This window comes from Protopterus annectens, chromosome 5.part1 (genome assembly GCF_019279795.1).
Source record: "Protopterus annectens isolate FY-2018-M chromosome 5.part1, PAN1.0, whole genome shotgun sequence".
Classification (NCBI taxonomy): Eukaryota; Metazoa; Chordata; order Ceratodontiformes; family Protopteridae; genus Protopterus; species Protopterus annectens.
The window spans coordinates 360,965,578-360,986,107 of NC_056736.1; the positions used below are offsets into that span (position 1 = coordinate 360,965,578).

Here is a 20,530-nt window from a genome sequence, read left to right on the forward strand (position 1 = left end):
GAATTGAGTTTCTTTGTCCACCCCCCTAACTTTGCTCTTAGATCATTGAATTATTTGGTACATTTCACAAGGTTTCAGAAAGATATGATCAAGAACTTTACCAGATCTCTCTCTAGGACCATATCTTCTGAGGAAGGGAGTTCCATTGCCTCGCAGTTGGCTACCCTTCAGTCTATTTCTAATTCATTCATGAGGCTTCTCTCTCATGCTGCTGAAGGTACTTCACGTTAGGCAGGTTCAGGCATTTCCATTAGGAGACATGCATGAATGCATTTGTGTGATTTTACAGACCTCTTCAGATCTTTTGTCAGTACACCCTTTGACGGAACCTCATTGTTTGGCCATCTCTCTAGATGTGAACAGGAAGGGGAACTCTGTCTGCTGTGAGTGTATGCTTTTCTACTCCTCAAATTAATGAGGTGGTAGAAAAATGTGGTTCAAGAAATCCCTGTGTCCCTTTCAAGATGCACATGGAGAGAGTTCCCCCCAGGAGTGGGAGGGGGAGTCAAATGGAAGACACCACCTCCATGGCAGAGATGGTCCGCATAGTCAAGGTTCTAGAGATTCCTTCTTGGACAGATCCTGTCAGTGCCTCCTGAACAGAGACCCAGCTGTCCACCTGTGGAGGCAGTTGGGGGGTTATCTTTTTCGGCATTAGAGAGCCCGGCTAGAAATTACAAATGATTCATGGGTGAGGAGGAAGATATCCAGAGGTTATATCGTATCATGTTCCCATCCTCCTCCATCTGTTTTAAAGAAAATGACAATGTTCCATACAGTCAGAGGAAGCAGCACTAGAAATAAAAAAGCTTCTAGAAAACAGAGTAATCCAAGAGGTCCCCCCAGCCCAGTGAGAGTCTGGAACTTATTGAAGATTCTTTTTAGTGCCAGAAAAGACAGGAGCCTTGATCAGCTTTGGTTCTCAACAAACTAAATCAGTCTGTTCAGCATGCAGAGTTCCAGATTGTAACAGTTCAGTCCATTCTGCCATGTCTGCACAAGGATGACGGGATGCGCTCAATAGATCTTAAGGATATGTACTATTTCAAAATGAAAAGGTGATCCAGAAGATATCTACACTTCCGTCCAGGAACCAGACATTGCCATTTCAGAGCACTGCCCTTTGGTCTTGCCACAGCCCCCAGGGTGTTCACCAAGTGCATGGCAGTCATTGCAGTTCACCTGAGACTGCTGGGATTCCCTGTGTTTCCATACCTGGACGACTGGCTCCTGACCGCTCCAGCCAGGCATCTAATTCAAGCAAGGCACAACTTCCTTCAGCTGTGCTCTCATCTGGGGATATCTGTCAGTAGAACAAATCTCAATTCACTCCAACTCAAACTTTGTAATTCATCGGAACTCATTTTGAAACAGCCAGTCAAATAGCTTCTCAATTCAATTCCACGTCAAAATTATTATTCAGAGTTCTTCTCTTCTAGTGTGTCTGATACTCCAAGCCTTGGGATCCATATCAGCAGCAGTCACTCTTGAAACACTGGCCAGGTTCCATATGAAAATCTTCTAGTGGACAGTTGCAACTCAATGGTCTAGTCTCCAACACCCATTATCCAGGCCAGTCAAGATAATTCAAGCTTGCAAGATTTACCTTTTGTGGTGGATTCGCTCCAGTCAAATACAAGAAAGGCCATCCCTTTGTTCTCCTTCAACCCAAGGCCACGGTGACCACAGACACTTCTCACATTGGGGGGGGGGGGGGCAATTCTTGGAAAGGACAGTCTAAGGCACATGGTCCCCCGAAGAGGCCAACACGCATGTCAGTGCTCTGGAAATGATAGCTATCTTGTTAGCATTGCAGGCCTTTCTAGACATTCTTCCAACCAGGACTTTTGCGATGCAGACAGACAATATGTCGGTGGTCTGGTACACCGACAAACGAGGAAACCAGATCTTACCCTCTATGTCGAGAAGCTATGAGAGTATGGCAATGGACAAGCTCCTCCAGTCTCCTGCTGATAGCAATGCATATCCAAGAAAAGTTACCATGATTGCAGACAAGTTAAGGAGTTCTATTGTGATGCCTAGTGAGTGGTTTCTCTAATCAACATGGTAGAGAAGATTTTCCATTGATGGGGCCAACCATGTTGCGACCTTCTCGCTTCTCCCTTTAACAACAAGTGCAGCAGGTTCTTTGCCCTGATACCCCCAGTGGATGAGTCCCTGAGGGATCCTCTTCTTCACATTTGACCCCCCCCCCCGGTCTCCTTTATGCTTACCCCCCCCCCATTACCTCGATACCTCGATCCCCAAATTTCTCCAGAAAGCATCTCAGTTGAAGAGCGCAGCTATCCTTATTGCCCTGTACTGGCTTCATCCGATCTGCTTTTCCTTCCTTTTGTCTTATCTTCTACATCCTTCCTGGATTCCGGATCCAACTCCAGACCTCCTGTCTCACCAGACAGGCATGACTCATCTAGGTATTTCGGGCTTAAGTTGACTGCACTCTTTCTCCAGTTTCATTGATTACTAGACAGCCCAGGCTCTCTTCTCCCATCTGTCATATTTTGTTGTCTTCCCATGAAGTTTCCACTAGGAAAATTCATAAAACTAAATGGAAATGGTTTGTTTTTAGGGCCCACAAAAATAATTTAGACCCCTTTTCAGCACAGATATCAAGGGTTCTTGACTTTTTAGCTACAATTTTCAATAAAGGTGCCAGCTCCTTAGCTGTCAGAGTGCAATTAGCAGGCATTTCCAACTTTCATATAGGAGTAAATAATTCTACTTTAGCTTCCTGTAAGCTGTGTAAAACCTTTCCCATAAGAACCTACTTAGACCTCCTTTAAAAGATCCTATCCCTACTTGGGATCTAAATATTGTTCTTCAGGCCTTGACTCAACCCAACTTTGAACTGTCAGCTAAGTCTGATATGAATTTTTTGACCTGGAAAACTCTTTTTCCTAGTTGCCATCACTTCTGCCAGAAGAGTGTCTGAGCTTCAAGCACTGTCCTCTAAACTTTATTTAATTTGTCATAATGATAAGGTTTCTATATGGACCAATCTTTCCTTTTTACCAAGGGTGGTGTCAGAGTTAATTAGGTCATCGATCTCCCAGTCTTCTTTCTTAATGGAGGCGAATATATGTTATATCTTTGGGATGTCCACAGAAAGTTATGTTTCTCTCTTCACAGAACCAAGGATTTGAGAAAATCTGAACAATTGTTTCCTTTTCTGATTCAAAACTAGGCAAAGCTGTATCTAAAGTGACTTTGGCCAAATGGATGACTGATTGTATTACCCTTGTTTTTGAAAAAGTGGATTTGCCTTTACCAAAGCCTCCAAGAGCCCATTCCACGAGGTCTGTGGCAACTTCCTCAGCCTTTTTGTCTAGAACTTCCTTGAATGATGTTTATGCAGCGACAACTTGGGCTAGTTGTCACACCTTTATTGCTCATTGCAAATTGGATCTGGTCTCCAGGAGATGAGCAGCATTTGGCTCGTCTGTGTTCCACAATATCCTTTCTTAGAGTCCTCCTGGGGTTTAGGTAGCTGGGGCCACTGTCCCAATTGTTGAGGAATGAATGAAAATGACATTAGATAAAAAATTATGTACACACCATAACATTCCATGTGTATTGCCCATTTTCATTATTCTTTAGCTTCCCATCCACCTACCCCCTCCTTGTTTAACTCCTGGATAGATCAAAGAGTTTTGGAGGAAACTCTGTTCCTTGTTAGATTTCCAGCTTCCATTTTTTTCTTAATTTCCACTGCTGTTTATATCTATGGGCAGCAAACTAGATCTGATGTGTGTTAAATGGCTAGGGCTTTATGGGGAGAAGCTTCAGAGTTCAAGTGTTCTATCTGGAAGAAGTGGCTGAGTCGGATCCAAGGACTGCATCCAAACTCAATTATTGAGGAAGAATGAAAATGGACAACATAGATGGAACGTTATGGTGAGTACGTGACTTTATGCATCTTCAGGAAGATGGCTCTTATATGAGGACTTACAGAAGTAAATCTGTTGGCTACGCAAAGCAGCAATTAAGTGAAACTTTTTTGCTCTTTTATTCCCTACAGCACTGCCTCCTAGATAGACCTTTTCATTTAAAGGGACTGTTACCTTATGGTATGCATTCCCTCCTTTTCTGATTAAGGAAACTACACCTCAAAGACGCATGGCAAAACAAGTCTAGTTACTGATAGCTCCTTGTTAGTCAGCACAGCCATGACTATTACTTTTATGCATTTATTTATTTGCTTATAATGCAGCAAAGTTCATGTATCTGTTCATTTACTAGCATTTACTGGGGTTGTCACATATCCAGCTGTTAAGGCCTCTGTTAAGGGAGTTTTACAACTAAGACTGCCAAGGAATTACACTTTCTGGGACTTTTATAGGTTCATAGATTCATACTAGGCTATCTGCCCCAGGGCATTTATAAGCCTAGCCAGAGTGTGTTTGGCTTTCGCCACCCATTTTAAATTAATTTTGCTATGCCCTTTTTCGAGGTTAGTATACTGTGCCTCTGTCTAACAGTGACACAGAAGTGATACCCGGGGTAAACCTACGATCCCCCATCCACTCATCAAGATTCCTCTTGAAGAGAGTCAATGAGGGACTCTGCCTAACCTGGACTGGGATTTTATTCCAGAGTGAAGGGAGCCTCTGGGTTATGAATCTGTCCCTCCAGCATGTCCTATTTATTTCAGTGCTGAGGTTCAAGTCTCTCGAGCGCGTAGCTCGATGGGATTTGGATTTTCTGAGGTGCAGCATGTCCATTAATTCCGGATTGGACATGGCGTTATACGTCAGGCACAGATCACCTCCGAGCAGGCGGTATGCCACTGAGTAGAGCTGGAGTTTCTTTAACTGGGCAGCATATAGTATCTGTTTGAGCCCTTTGATCCTCTTGGTGAGGTACTTTTGGGGTCTTTCCAGTTGCAGCAGGTGTCTGGTAAGGTACATCCCAAAAGAGGCATTGTACTCAATTATGGGCCTGATGGAGGGATGAGTAAAGAGGCACGATGACCTCCCCTGGTCTAGATGTGAATCCCTTCATGATTAGGTGGGCTGTATAAAATGTTTTTCTAACCACTTTGGCCACGTGGTTGTCAAATGAGAGATTGCTATCAACTTGGGTCCCCAGGTCCCTAATTACTTCTGTACTTAATGGATTACCACCTATGTGGTAATTTGTGGGCAATTTGTTTTTGCCAAAGGGGATGACTATACACTTTTTGGCGTTTAGCTTGAGGCCATGGCTCTGGCACCAGTTGTCTGTTTCTATGAGGCCCTTTTGGAGGATGCTTGTGTCGGCTGGAGAGTCTATTATGGCGCCCAGTTTGCAGTCATCTGCAAACTTGGTCAGCCACAGTCCTTCCGTGTTGGCCTGTACCTCCGAGAAATATATACCGAACAAGAGAGGTCCCAGGACTGAGCCTTGTGGGACACCATTTGTAACGGGTTTGGAGTCTGACATGGCTCCAGCAATTCTAACCATGTGGGTTCTGTCCTTGAGCCAGTTTGCAACCCATCTAGTGACATAGGGGTTTATATTTAAGCTGGTGAGCTTATCTATAATGCCCGAGTGGGGTATTGTATCGAAGGCTTTTGCGAGGTCCAGGTAGGCTGTGTGGACCACCTTCCCCTCGTCAATGGCCTTGGTGACTGTTTCAAAGAAATCGACCAGGTTTAAGAGGCAGGATCTGCCCTTAACAAAGCCGAACTGGGTAGGATCCAGTGTCTGTAGGTCCCCAATATCTTTATTTATGAGGTCCATGATGATCCTTTCCATAGCTTTGCAGACCAAGCTAGTCAGGCTTATGGGGCGATAGTTTCCAGGATCCGTTGAGGCACCACCTTTGTGGAGAGGGACCACTGTTGCTGTACGCCACTCTTTGGGTACATATCCTGTGGTAAGGCTGAGATTGAACAGTAGTTTTATGTTTGGGTTTAGCTCTTCTTGGAGTTCATGTAGGACGCAGCCCGGGACACCGTCTGGTCCCATTGATGCTGTGTTTTTTTGCTTTGGAGAGGGCGTCTCTTACCTGAGCATCTGAGATGTAAGGGGGGCAGCACTCTGCTGGGATAGATATTTGCCCTTTTGGTGGTGGGGGGGGGAGTTTTCGCTGAACCTGTCAGCTAGGATGTTGGCAATGTCTGTGGGTTCGGTGTATTTTTGTCATTTTGGACTAATTCTGAGCATATCTGGGAATTCCCACCCAGGTTCCTAACATAACTAAAGAAAACCTTGTGATTATCCTTAGTGTCCTGTGCAATTTTTCTCTCGAAGCTGGCGTTAGACGATTTTATGAGTGCCCGTAGTTTTTTGCTAACACTGATCAGAGATGCCTTCCCTTTTTGGGATTTTGCTCTATCATGTAGTAGCTTCATCCTTCTATTGTATAGTTTGTTTATGGCTGGGGTCCACCAGACAGGACGTCTGCCTTTGGAGGATTGGGTCTTGGTTTTATTTGGGATTGCATGATCCATGCATTCCTGAAGGTGTTCATAGAATGCGTTTATTAAGGATTCTGCAGTCTGGGCCGTATTTTCCACAGGCCCAGGGGCTTTGAAGGATTCCACCTCGGTTTTGAGGAGTGCGAAATTTGCTTTAGAGAAGTTTTTCACTCTGATTTTCTGGGCAGGGGGTGGGGTCGGGATGTGAATATCCATTGAGATTAGTTTATGGTCTGATCTTACCAGTGAGGGATACACTTCTGGTCTGGAGCATAGAGTCCCCATGTTGGTGATGATCAGGTCCAGTATGTTTTCCCCTCTTGCAGGAGTGGTAACAAGTTGTTCCATAGCATTTGAGTTTATAAATTCTAGGAACCTTTGCGCTAGGGTGTTGGAGCTAGAGTAATGCTCCCAGTCTATGTTTGGGTAGATAAAGTCGCCCAATATAATTGTGTTTGGAGAGACCTTCATATTTTCCAGTGTTCTCAGGTAGGCCGAGTGGGGTTCCTGGGTTTGGGAGGGTGGTCTGTAGCAGGCTATAAACTGGAAGGCAGTTTTACCCACTGTTAGGTGCACATGGATAGTCTCTGATGCTTTGTGCTGTGCCACCAACCTGGAGGTGTGGGTATCTTTGACGAATATTGATACTCCCCCTCCTTTTCTGGTTCGGTCCAAGTTTTGGGGCCGAAAAGCATGGTATGAGGTATAACCTGGTAGTGCTGGGGTGCTCTCGGGAGCCTTGAACCAGGTTTCTGTTACTGCACAGATATCGATGTTCTCCATGCTAAGGAGAGTTTCCAGTGCATGCATCTTGAGGTTTAGACTTCTGGCGTTGAGTAGCATTACTCTTAGTTTCTTATCCCTTCTGATACCTATGGAGGTGGGTTTGTCTTTTGAGCCTTACCTAAAAAAGGCACTATGGGGGTAGCAAAAGCCTTTGCCAATATCCGAAAGCCCAGGGGTGACAGGTGCAAGCCATCCCTAGCGAAGCATCGTGGCTTGTCGAGCATGGCATCCCAGGCTGACGGGCATTGGATCCCCTTTGAATGACACCAATACTATTGTTGAAATTAATCATCTTGTCTTTATATTGTGGCATCATTCTTGGTGAGGGTAAGATGCTACTCAAGGTCAGGGTCATACCGGCCGTGGCTACATGCTCAGAGAGCTCCTCTGTCTCTTTTCATGTAGTCCAGGGAGGTACGTCTCAGGTCATTCACACCAGCATGGACAATGATGGAGTCATATTTGTACTTGTCTTGGAGTGACCTGAGTGCTTGTGTTATGTGGCGGATCCTAGCACCCGACAGGCAGCTCACCGTGACCTTCTCCTTGTTCAGCCTGGTGAGTGGGACGTCAGTGTGCCTGACGACAGAGTCCCCTATTACAAGTGTATCAGGTGTGTTTTTTAGCCTTAAGGGCTGTGACTGTTTGGCACACTGGCTTTGTGAACTATGTGTTGCACGTGTTTTGTTTTGGGGTAGCGGTTGCTTGGGTGTCTGCTTTGGAGGTCTCTGCTGCTCAGGCAGATTTTTATTTAGAGCCTCCGAGTATGTTTTTTTGTGTTTGTGTTTGGTTTGCTGCCATGGTAGGTCTATGTGAGACTGGAATTGTAGTGAATGTGGTTTCCTTCTCCTCCTGACTGGTTACGCCAGTACTGAGTTGAGAGAGCTTAGCCTCCAGTTTGGCTATATGGTTGCATCTCTCACATGTGTTGGAATTTGTTGGGAGGAGGAGAAGGTTGTCTGTGTACATGAGGCAGTTGTAACATTGCCTCAAGATTCCCAGATTCACCAGCTGGACCGGAGAGGAGATTGACAACTGACCTTTGGACATGCTAGAATAGTATTGGGAATTCCTTTATAATTGAAAAAAAAGGCCAGTGGGGAACAAGGTACTCAAGGGGAGTTTGTGAGGGTGTAGCGCTTTAAATTTTTTAGTGCTGAGTTATATAATTGCTTTAGTGAGCAAGTGCCAGGTAACTTAAATGCAGTGTGTTACAGGTAACTTAAATGCAAAAACGACAAACAGTAACTTTCTTTCAAGTGAAACAAGGAAATAAGTACAGTAAGCAATGCAGATATCACTAGGGATCCACAGAAGCGCTGAAAAGCCGCATTTTAGGTGGAATTAGCGTTTCAGGGAAATAACAAGCAAACAAGCATACAAACAAAGCTAGATTCAGCAGGCCTGGGTCTAGTCTATGCTACAGCAAACAAGGTGTACCAATTTCAGTAAGAAACAGTTCAAATATGCAGGCACTATAAGCCTTTAACCAGAAATTCCCAGCTCAGAAGGGCAGAGTCCAGCCTCTCCTCCCACAAGAGTGCAGACCACGAACCTTCTTAATGTAAAATAACTGGCCTGAAGCCCAAGTGCTTAAACCAGAACTAATACACTTTTAGAATAACAGACACTGAGCCCTCAATCAGCAGTTCCCAACTTAGAAGGATGTAAGCTACCTGTCCTGCCACCACAGTGCAGGCCACAAACCTTCCTAATGTTAAACAACTGGTCTGAGCCCAAGTGCTTAATCCAGAAGACTTAGAATGATAGCTACACTTTAATCAAGTTACTACCAAGCAGTAGAAAATACAGTTGAGTACTTTAAAGAATGCCTGGATTAGTGCTTAAGTTATACAAACATAGCTAGATTCAGCAGGCCTGGATCTAGTCTATGCTACAGCAAACAAGGTGTACCAATTTCAGTAAGAAGCAGTTCAAATATGCAGACACTATAAGCCTTTAACCAGAAATTCCCAGCTCAGAAGGGCAGAGTCCAGCGTCTCCTCCCACAAGAGTGCAGACCACGAACCCTCTTAATGTAAAATAACTGGCCTGAAGCCCAAGTGCTTAAACCAGAATTAATACACTTTTAGAATAACAAACAAAACACTGAGCCCTCAGTCAGCAGTTCCCAACTTAGAAGGATGTAAGCTACCTGTCCTGCAACTACAGTGCAGACCACAAACCTTCTTAATGTAAAACAACTGGTCTGAAGCCCAAGTGCTTAAACTAAAAGGCTTAGAGTGAGTTACACCAAGCAGTAATAAATACAATTGAGTACTTTTAAGATGACGCAAAAGCGAATAAAGTAGGAAGAAACACAAATACAGTAAAAGCAGATAAAATTTTTATTTTTATTTTTTTTTTTTGAGTGAGCAAATGAGATGGGCCCAGGAGGCGTATCCAAGTGCAAATTTACAAGAGGGGCAGGCAGTTTCAAAGCCACCAAGATCAACACCAAGACAAAAACAGGGAGAGTGGGCGGAAACCTACTGAAAAACAGACAGCTTCCAGCTAGATATTCCTCAGTGCAACACAAACAAATTACTTTAAATCGTGTATTATTTGATAAAAGTGCAGATAAAAGTTACTTAGCTTCCCTTATGCGTTCAGTTGATAGCATACAGGTCTTAACCAGCCAAAGCTCACAGTTTAAACAGAAGATAATTCACTGTACCACTTGTATAAGACAGAAACTGAATAACAATGAAGGAAACTACCCCCACTATCACTGGCTATGCAGGTTTTTTAACAAGCCTTAACTGAAAAACAGTCACAGCTTCCAGCTAGATATTCCTTAATGCAACACAAACAAATTACTTTAAATCATGTATTATTTGATAAAAGTGCAGATAAAAGTTACTTAGCTTCACTTATGTGTTCAATTGATAGCATACAGGTCTTAGCCAGCCAAAGCTAAATTTTCCTTTTGAACTTGCTGAATCCATACAACTAAAATATTTTTGGAAAGCATTTTTTGTTGCTAGCACATGGATTTCAGCATTACATTCCTCAAGTGTAAACTTTGGTTTTCAGTAATGAAAAAATATCATTAAAGACTAAACCCACTGTCATGTATAAAGCAGTATTGGTAGTGCACCTTTGAGAATCTTTGTCTGCCAGTCTTTTCTGCAAGTGTCAGATAGGGGACATCATTTACCCTTGATAGATGTACATAATCAGTTGAGACATTACACAGGAGAACATGAAAAATTAGAATGATGGACCAACTGTTTGTGTCCTTCAAAAAAGAGAACGGTCTCACAATCAGTAAGCAGGCAAGTTAGCCCATTGTATTGTCTTCTGATGTTCTTCGTGTTTCGCTGTTGCAGTCATCACATTTGGGTTATCTGCCTGCAGGTAGCCCTCAGTCAGCCTGAATACCAGAGCCTTGGGATTTCTGCATCAGATGCTGTCACTTCTTCCTTGATGTCAGGTCATCAGGGGTGTAAAACATGCAGCCGGCGCCATTACATCAGTCTTTCTTGCTGTTCGGTGCCCGAAGCAGAAGCAGTTCGCAAGTGCCGGTCGTCCGACTCCAGAAATTTTCATTTTCGAGTTTCAGACCTGAAGTCTTCTAAAAGATAAGTACCCTGTTTGGGATCCTTTTTTCTTTCTCTAACCGATGTCAGAAAAAATTAATAATTGTCTTGCCTGTGGAAAGCAAATATAGGCCCCAGAACACAACGTCCCTTGCTGTCGGTTTTGTGCCTTAATGCCTGAAGTATTCGTTGTCAGACTATTTTTGTAGCTAAATACTTTCGTTCTCGATCTCCGTACTCCAAAATGGCTTTGTTAAGCCATCCGACTACCGATCTTCCGAAAAAGCTAAGGGTAAAGACAGAGACAGACCGCATAGGTCCAAAACTGCCGACGACGCTTCCGTTAAGCTAGTCACCAGTCCGCCGGTACTCTGTGAGGAGCTTTCGCAACCCCTGGTGCCCACTTCTACAGATTCGCAGGCCTCTACTGAGACACATTCGGAGTCTTGTATGCCACGAGATGCTTCTTCGACTGTGGAACCTGTGGATGTCTCTACCTTGGATGGGTCCGGAGCCGCTGTGCAGGCACCGGCTTCTGAGGGTGTATTCAGGCCTACTGATTTTCATATTAAACCAACGACCTCGTTTCAAGCCAAAAATACCGAGTTCCTCAGGCCTAAAATTTGCACTACGCCTAGAAAACCAACAACCAAAGCGCATTCTCAGGCCCACATGCCTCAAAAACAAATGATTAGAATGACTGGAGATCTTATTACCTTAATTAGGGGAAGCCAGCCTTCCCCCTCTAAGAGACCTAGAACTGATTTTCCTTCTGGTTCTTCTGATCAAGAATCTGATATCTCTGTTCCTTCTGACTACCAGGACTTACCCTTATCTACCTATGAGGATTCTGATGCAGAGGATTCCATTCCCTCTGCTTCCCCTCCAGATGATTTTTCTTTTGGTGAAACCTTGCATACCCTTAGGAACCCTTTCCGCTGGGAAAGCCAGGACTATTCTCAGTCCAAAAAGAGGCTTAGGGAGTTTTTAAACCTGCCTCAGCACAGGCCTCTAGCTATCCCTCCTGTTCTGGAGATTGTAGATGATGATTTCTTGGAATCCAGCCTTACCCGGATACTTTGCCTCCAGCTCCTAGGAAACCTGGCAGGTACTATAGAGTACCTGACTCTCACAAATTCCTCTTCAAGAATCCTACTGCAGATCCAGAGACCATTTCCCAAGGACCAAAAGGCATTAAGGCTACTACTGCCAAAAATCCTACCCCTTCTGACAGGGATTCTAGGGCTTTAGACAGATGGGGTAAGAAGGTAATCACCTCTGCTACTCTGGCCATTAGGGCTTTAAATTGCCAGCTTTATGTTAAAGTATCAGCAGCATATTATGGGGCTAATTGAACAGAAAATTATGTTGATTCCTGACTGTGCAGAACGCAAAGGTTTACAAGAGTTAATGCATTCTGCTGACCATGTTGGTAAACATACTTTGCAGTGTGGTTTTGGTGCTTTAGAAGCATCTTGCAGGGTTGCTGTCACTGGGTCTGTACTTAGAAGGCCTGCTTGGCTTAAGGAACAAAACTTGCCAGATCATGTAAAAGCAAAATTACTGGATCCACCCTTAAACCAAGAGCGCCATTTTGGCAGTAAAGCAGAAGTCCTCAAAAGAATGGAGAAAAAAGCTGAATGTATACAAACTGTTAAATATTTCTTACAAGTGCAGCCACCTAGATTCAGTAGGCATTGGCCTTCAAAGAATTGGTCCTTTCCAGTCCCTTCCAGGCCTTGTCAGTCCAAACCCAGGGCAGCAGACCACCAAGACTTTGGTCCCAGGTTATGCACAGATCTAAGCAGTGGGGTGCTCCCACGTCCAAAGCAGGGATTAGTAAGCCACCCTCTATGGTAAAATTGCTCAATGACTTATCCTTAACTCCTCCAAACCTTGCCCAAATACTTGCACCTTTAGGAGGAAAGCTTGCTTTGCATGCAGAAAAATGGGAATACATTACCCAAGACAAATGAGTTTTAAATATAGTTTCCGTATGATACAGATTCCACTTTCACTCACTCCCAACCCTAAGTGGATGGTCAGACCCCCCCCCCCAAACCAGTGGGCGGAGGCCCAAAAACAATTGCTCTCTCTCCTCAGCATCAACACTATTCAACCTGTCCCAGCAAAACAAAGGGGACAAGGCTTTTATTCAAGACTGTTCCTGGTTCCCAGAAAAGAAAACTCCTGGCATCCTATCCTGGATTTGTCAATTCTCAATACCTTTATGGTGGTTCCAAAATTCAAAATGCTGACTCTCCAACAGCTGCTTCCTATGCTAGCCAAGGATGCATGGCTGGCAACCCTAGACTTAATAGAAGCCTACCTGCACATCCCAATCAGGGAATCTTGCAGGAAATACCTACGCTTCGGGGTAGGCTCCATGCATTATCAGTTCTCTACACTTCCCTTTGTCTTATCTACTGCGCCCAGGGTATTCACAAAGTGACTATCTCCAGCCATTGCAATTTGCAGGCAGAAAAATATTCAGATTTACCCATACTTGGACGATTGCCTGATTCAGATGGAAAGTCATGACTTGCTATTACAGCACCTGGCATTTGTAAAGAGACTTCTAACTTCACTGGGGTACACCATCAACGAGAAGAAATCGCACCTAGTACCTGCCAACAGATTGTATTCTTGGGAGCATGCTTGAACACAACTTCCCAAATGGCATTCCTCGCTCCAGAGAAATTTATTTGACAACTTACTTCAACCTTCTGGCCACAAAAACCCAGCTATCTGCAAGGAAAATACTGCAAGCTCTGGGGTTCATGGCCTCTTGCATTCTGTTAATTCCGTATGCAAGACTGCTTATGAGGAAACTTCAGTGGTATCTAAACAGTCTATGGTGCCAACATTCTCAGGACCTGGAAACAATAATTCCTATCATCCCTTGTCTAAGTGCAGAGTTCCTTTGGTGGGCAGAGGCCTGCAACCACAACAAGGGGCTCCCTTTCACTCTACTCCCTGCCACCCAAACCCTAACAACAGATGCATCAGACTATGCATGGGAGGCTCACATGGAAGGGCAGTGCATTCAGGGCAAATGGAACCCAAACCAGATGCACCTGCATAACAATCAAAAAGAAACGTTAGCTGTACAGAATGCTCTGACAGCCTTCAAAGACCTTATTCTTCCAGGACAACTATTTGTAAAGACAGACAACACCACAGTTATGTGGTACATAAACAAGCAGGGGGGAACCCATTCCTACCCACTCTGCAGACTAGCCATGGCTCTGTGGAACACAGCCTTGCGCAACCAAGTGAACCTACAAGCTCAATTTCTGCCAGGCAAACTAAATTCACTGGCAGACTTAAGCAGAAATCTCATGGACCCACACGAATGGAAACTGGAACCCAAAATTATTCAAGCTCTTGAGGAGCAAATAGGGGACTCTGGAGATAGACCTGTTTGCCTCCCCTCAGAACTACCAATTGAACAAATACTGCGCCAGAACTCCCCACAGTCAAGCTTGGAAAGTGGATGCCCTGTCCTTTACCTGGGAAAGCCTCTCAGTCTATGCCTTTCCCCCTCTGCCTCTTCTCGCGAAGGTTCTACTAAAGATCAAGCAGGACAAGCCAAGGGCAATCCTGATTACACCAGACTGGCCACGCCAGCACTGGTTCCCTCTTTTGCGCAGTCTGACAGCACTACAACCATGGCATCTACCTCAGACCCCTTCCCTGCTGTCCCATCAGGCAGGCCAGATTCTGCACCCTCAGCTTCAAACCCTGAACCTTGCAGCCTGGCTAATCTCCTGAGCTCTCCTCTAGCAACCCTCAGAAAGCAGGTGCTGGATGTCATTCTTGAGGTAAGGAGGCCTAGTACTAGAAATTCCTTTTCAGAAAAGTGGAAAGATACTGTTCCTGGAGCCAGTCTCAGGGGATGGGCACAACAGTGCCCAGCTTACCTCATATACTAGATTACTTAACGAAAATGCTCCACAAGGGCCTATCCTTCTCTTCAATTAAGATTCATGCTTCAGCCATCTCAGCTCATTATAATACTGCGCCCACCACTCTTCTCTCATCCTCAGTAAAACAATTCCGTAGAGGGGCCAAAAACTTAAGACCCCCCCCCAGGAGAGCTCCAACTCCAGCCTGGAACCTTAACTTTGTATTGGAAAAACTTACTCTTCCCCCCCCCCCCTTTGAACCGGCTGCTACAGCAGAGTTGAAATTCCTCTCTTGAAAAACAGCTTTACTTTTAGCCATCACTTTCAGCTAGAAGAGTGTCTGAACTGCAGGCCCTTATGGCAGTCAAACCCTTCATTATCTTCCATGCAGACAGGATTTCCCTCAGGACTAACCATCTTTTATGCCCAAGGTGGTGCCTAGTGTAGCCTTAAACCAGTCCATTAATTTGCCTACTTTTTTCCCTAATCCTCAATAAAGGGGAAAGGATACTGCATTCTCTGGACTTACGCACACAGCTTAGATTCTGTTTGGACAGGACTAAGCCTTTCAGAAAATTTGACCAGCTGCTAGTCAGCTTTGCTGCAAGGGCAGAGGGGAAGGCCATTTCAAAGGAAACCATTTCCAAATGGATAGCACACTGCATCCATTTTTGCAACAATCACCATGGCAAACCTACCCCACAGGGGATAAGAACACATTCCACTAGGGCTGCATCTACCTTTACTGCATTTCTCAGAGGAGACCCTACCAGGGACATCCCAGAAGCTGCAACCTGAAGCTCTATACATACTTTCATCAAGCATTACCACTTGCCTATCTTTTCTAAATCCAGAGCTGGATTTTCCACAGCAGTCTTACAGGGCCTGATTGCCAGCCCTAATGCTTCTTAATTTACCTCCACCCTTCCTTAGCTTTGGGAATCAACCCAAACGTACAACAGTGAAACACAACGAACATGGTACAGTTGTGTACACTTTCCATAAATGTAGATGTTCAAGTGTATTCACTGTTGTAGTCCTGGTTTACCCTCCCTCCAGCCCCGTGATTGTCTTTGCTTTCACCTATCCTTTTGGTTTGGCATATCTTATACTATGTGTATTTGCTTTTTCCTGGGAGTGTTACCGTATAATTGCTTCCTATTGTGGGGGCACCTGACATCTGGGGCAAGAAAAACTGATGTAATGGCGTCGGCTGCATGTTTTATACCCCTGACGATCTGACATCATGGAAGAAGCGACAGCATCCGACGCAGAAATCCAAAGACTCTGGTATTCAGGCCAACTGAGGGCTACCTACCTGCAGGCAGATAACCCAAATGCGATGACTGCAACAGTGAATACACTCTTAACATCTACATTTATAAGTGTACACAACTGTACTTTTTGACAGCTGTATTGCACCTTTACAAAGCAATAATGTTGTTCATTCTTGTGAGTTCGCAGCAGCATCAGCAGCCTATTTTAAAGTCATTCCTTCCCAAGACATGTTAGACGCAGACAAGTGCTTCAAAGTCCACACTTTCACTTGTATACTACAAGCTGAATGGAGTCTAGAGGCAGGTGGCATTGTTTTCTGATGGAGGATTATGCAACTCTCCAATGCCCATGGGTATGTCAGTATTGTTTGGGACTCTAACCTAACGTTATTATTTAATGTTAGTGACCGTCCTGTAAGAAGATAGTGCAGTTACAGGTAAGGTATTTGCAATAAAACTTTTTAGGAGTGATAACTGAAACATTAAAGCTTTCCTCTCCACACCCTGTCCCTGGAGTGTTGTAGACAGATGATTAGAACTGCTTTTTAAAATTCCCTTGTTTCACATCTGTATTTCAAGATTTTTTGTCTCAGTTTATACCTGACTACAGTCACTTCTTGTAAGGCTCTATAGATTGAAGAGCAAAAGAAGCCGCTGAACAGCATTGGCTGTTGAACACACATATTTTGTAAGATTGCCTAGAACACAGGAGGTAGGTCCAAATGGAGTAAACGACCGTTTTTTAAAAGTCTGACCACGATGAATACCAGGTAGGTGGGATAAAACTACTGTTTTACTCAAAGGCTTTAAAAATGGATGTAGATCAAAGAGTGAAAGTACTGCAGATGACCATCATGCCTAATTATTTCTAGTAAGAACAGGCCTTCCGGACACTTCCAAATCTAGATCTTCTGAAAAAGTTGAAACTAATATAAGTAGGGAATTGGTTTGGGAAGGAGAATGGTCCAAGGTGGCATGCAGAAAATGGTAGAAAAAAATGAGAATGGAGGATTGAATATCCTGGACTTGCAGAGAAATCTGCAAACAAGTTTAGTGTCTAATATTGTAAGGCTCATTAGATATATAATGTTGTGCAGATTGGAAACAAATGATAAGCTGGGAGGAGAGTCGGAGGAGAAGAGAGGATATAGTAATATTATTATTAGAAAGACCGGTAAGACAGATGCAGTTAGACTGGACAAGGGAATCTCTGAGAACATTTGCTAGGGGACAGAAGGACCCAGAATAGAAAAAAAAGGGGGGGGGTCAAATGTTGGTTACACTCAAAAGAACATGCTATGGAGATGGAATGCTAAATGAAACCAAATTAGATATTGGCACCAACTAACATTTGGAAAAAGAATGAAAACTTGGAAGGAAATAAGAGGAGTTTCAATTAGAAGAAGAGCTTTAATGGAAATATCAGGGGGTGAAATGTAGGTGGAATAGGATGGAAAGGGAAATTGACTTGCATACAGAAACACCAGGATTCATTCAAGAAAGAGAGAGCTAAGAAAAGAGGGAAGACGGGACAGTAGGGCTGTTGAGAATTACAAAGAATTGGCTAAGAAGGAAATACAAGAAAGAAAATCAAAAGCAAAAAAGGTAGTGGGAGATGGGGTTAAGTTACCCCACATCAGGGATTTTTGTGCTTTAGTGACATGTCAAGAGTTTTATTATCTCTCGACATATGTCACTAAATCACAAAAATTTAGAATCTTTTCTTGGAAATGTCTACATAGATATTTTTTACACCTCCGCCCGATTAGCCAAGGTACAGGCAGGGATACATGAAATCTGTTGGAGGTGTGGAGGAGGAATGGGCAGATGGAAACACATATTTTGGAGGTGCAAGATCCTAGAAGGTTACAGAAGAGATTTAAAGGTGCTAGTTAGTGGATGGCCAAAAGTGTGGGGGGGGGGGGGGGAGTCTGTTCAATATTTTTCATATTAGGAAATAAAGGGCACAGTCCCAAAAGAAGATAAGGAAATAATAGGACTAGCTATGGTATTGGGAAAGAGGGCAATCATGAAATGATGGAAGAACAGAGAGCCCCCAGTGGGACCAGAGAGATTAATGGACACACTGGAAGAGGAAGAGAGGGAAGTCATGGGGGGGGGGGGTAAGGGAAAGAAAAAACATGAAAAAATGGCAGAAATAGTTACAGAAGAATGAAGCTCAAGCTGGATTGAGTAGAGAAAGGAGGTAAAGAAAAGAAGTAGATTCATTTGTCTGCCTGCTTGGTGATAAACAGAGAGGAATAAAGAGTGAAAGAAGAAAAATAGGGATATGGAACACTGGTAGTAGATGAGAAATGAAGGGGTAAATAAATTATTTTATTTAGTTTTATTTACTGGGATGGTCTGACTGGGCAAAAGCCCTGTACCAGTGGAGGCCCGAGGAGAAATGCTCCAAATAAGAAAACAGTACAAAGCATAAAAAGCACTCTTGATTGAAATTATCTAGATTGAACTTAGGTAGTCAATTTAACAGAGCCAGTAAAAATAAATACAGTGGTAGTTTATTTGGTTTAATTTAGTTATTAGTAATGAGGCCGACCACAGTGGAGGGATGGAGAGGAGACAGCAGTGCAAGACAGGAGGTGGGAAGGTGACATTAGAGCAAGACAGGAGGTGGGGAGGTGGCAGCAGTGCAAGAGAGGAGGTAGAGAGGTGACAGCAGAGCAAGAGAGGAGGTGGCACGGATATGGGAGAGAGTGTAAGTAGAGGGGGCAGAGGAGAGGAGGGAAATGTTAGCCAAGGTAAGGTAGAGGTTTGATATATTAACCAGGGGTGTAGAACAAGAGCAGGATGAGTTGCCCATCATGTGTTTGAGTTGATTTTAAAAGGTTTTATTTTCCTCTGATGTCTTATGGAGAGAGGAATTGAGTTCCAGAGTTTTGAGATATGACAGGAGAGTAGTGAATCACCTGCTAAATTGATAGAGCTGGTTACTTGGAGTAGGTACTTGTCCTCTGAGCGAAGGGATCTACTGGGTATACATTTCTGAATGATAGAATGGGCTAGGCTAGAACATTTCTCTGGGAAGTAAGAGTATGAGCGATAAGTTGAGAAAAGGCAAGTTGATGTGAGGCTGTGTCCAGTGGAGTAGTTTTAGGGCTGAGAAGTGATGAGACCTGTAGGGCAGGTTAGCAGCAAATTTTGCTACTTTGTGATAGCACTACTGAAGTAAGCAAGATTGGGAGGATTGCATTTGCAGGTTGATGATAGGAGCTCCACAGATAAGGGTTGGACGTAACTAGGTAGAAGCAATGTGTTTTCTAGCATCATTAGTTAGGTGCGGCTTAATTCTGTAGAGTTTACCAAGTTTGTGATGTGTTTTCTACTGCTAGTTTTGTGTGAATGCTGAATTTCATACTTTCATCAGTAGTTATTCCTAGAAGCTTGGCATATGGAGCTATTTCTTTTTTTATTGTTATTGAGACATTATAGTGGATTGGGCTTTTTTTGACACTGTAAAATTTAGGTGTAAACAGTATTAGGTTTTTTTTTTTTGGGGGGGGGGTTAATAGGATTTGAGAGTTAGAGAACCATGTGCCAACTGTGTGTAAGGATTCATAGGTTATTTGTCACAGTTTTTCAAGGGTCTTTGCAGACCAGATCAGTGTGGAGTTATCTGTGTATTGCATGATGGTGGCTTTGCTGGTTGCATTATATAGCTCATTGATGAAGGTGTTAAATAAGATGGAGCCTAGAATAGATCCTTGGAGAATGATAACAGTTATAGGAATAAGTGGACTTTCATACTGCCATTCCTGTTGTGCCTCTTTGAGAGAGAGTTGTTGACCCCGTGCAAGGGAAGAGTGTAGACCACGTTTTGTTGACCTTTGGATTAGTTTGCGGTGAGATACAGACAAAGGAGTAGAGCACATACCAGGTTACCAGGATTTCCGTTTGTGCTAATGGATATAGAGAAGTTGAGGAGGGCAGACCTAGTTCTGTGGTGTGAGCGAAAGCTATGCTGATTTGGGGAGAGAAGTTCATTGTTAAGTATGGACTTAAGGAATTGATGGTGAATGCATTTTTCAAATATCTTGTATAGAGGGGACAGGCTAGCAATAGAACTATATAGTAAGTGAAGTCAGCAGACTTTCCACCTTTATGTAGTGGCAAGATGTATGATGCCTTCCATAGTATGATGACATGGCTTTCTGCAGTGGAGCAGTTGATTAAGATGGATTTAGACTGATACAGGATAGACTATGGTGTCAGCTGTAATTTTGATGTAAATAAGGTGGAGAAGGTAAACATAAAAATTATTGTATATGGTTGTTAGAGGGGGGTGGTCTTAAGAGGTTGGAGGAAAAAATTTTAGAATGTAGCAGTTAGACTACGACGATGTACTTGGTAGGAACAGATCTTGAAGAAACAATTATTGAAAAAATGGAATAAAATATAGTAATTAAATAAATGCAAATGGTACACCTGATACAGAGCTGATCTAAGATTGAAAGAAATTAATAAAGAGGGATAAACTAAAATGTGCATAAGATCAGATCCCACCTCCAGGGCAATAGGAAAGAGTACATTGTGTGAGGTTTGCACTAGATGCACAGTGTGTTAAAACTGCTGTT

The 20,530-nt window shown here is 43.6% G+C and overlaps 1 protein-coding gene across 1 annotated transcript in view; it reads left to right on the forward strand.

The window, feature by feature from the left end:
- The window catches only part of APBB1 (amyloid beta precursor protein binding family B member 1), a gene marked incomplete in the record, with an annotated part of 1,507,904 nt that overhangs the window by 562,744 nt on the left and 924,630 nt on the right, over positions 1-20,530 (forward strand).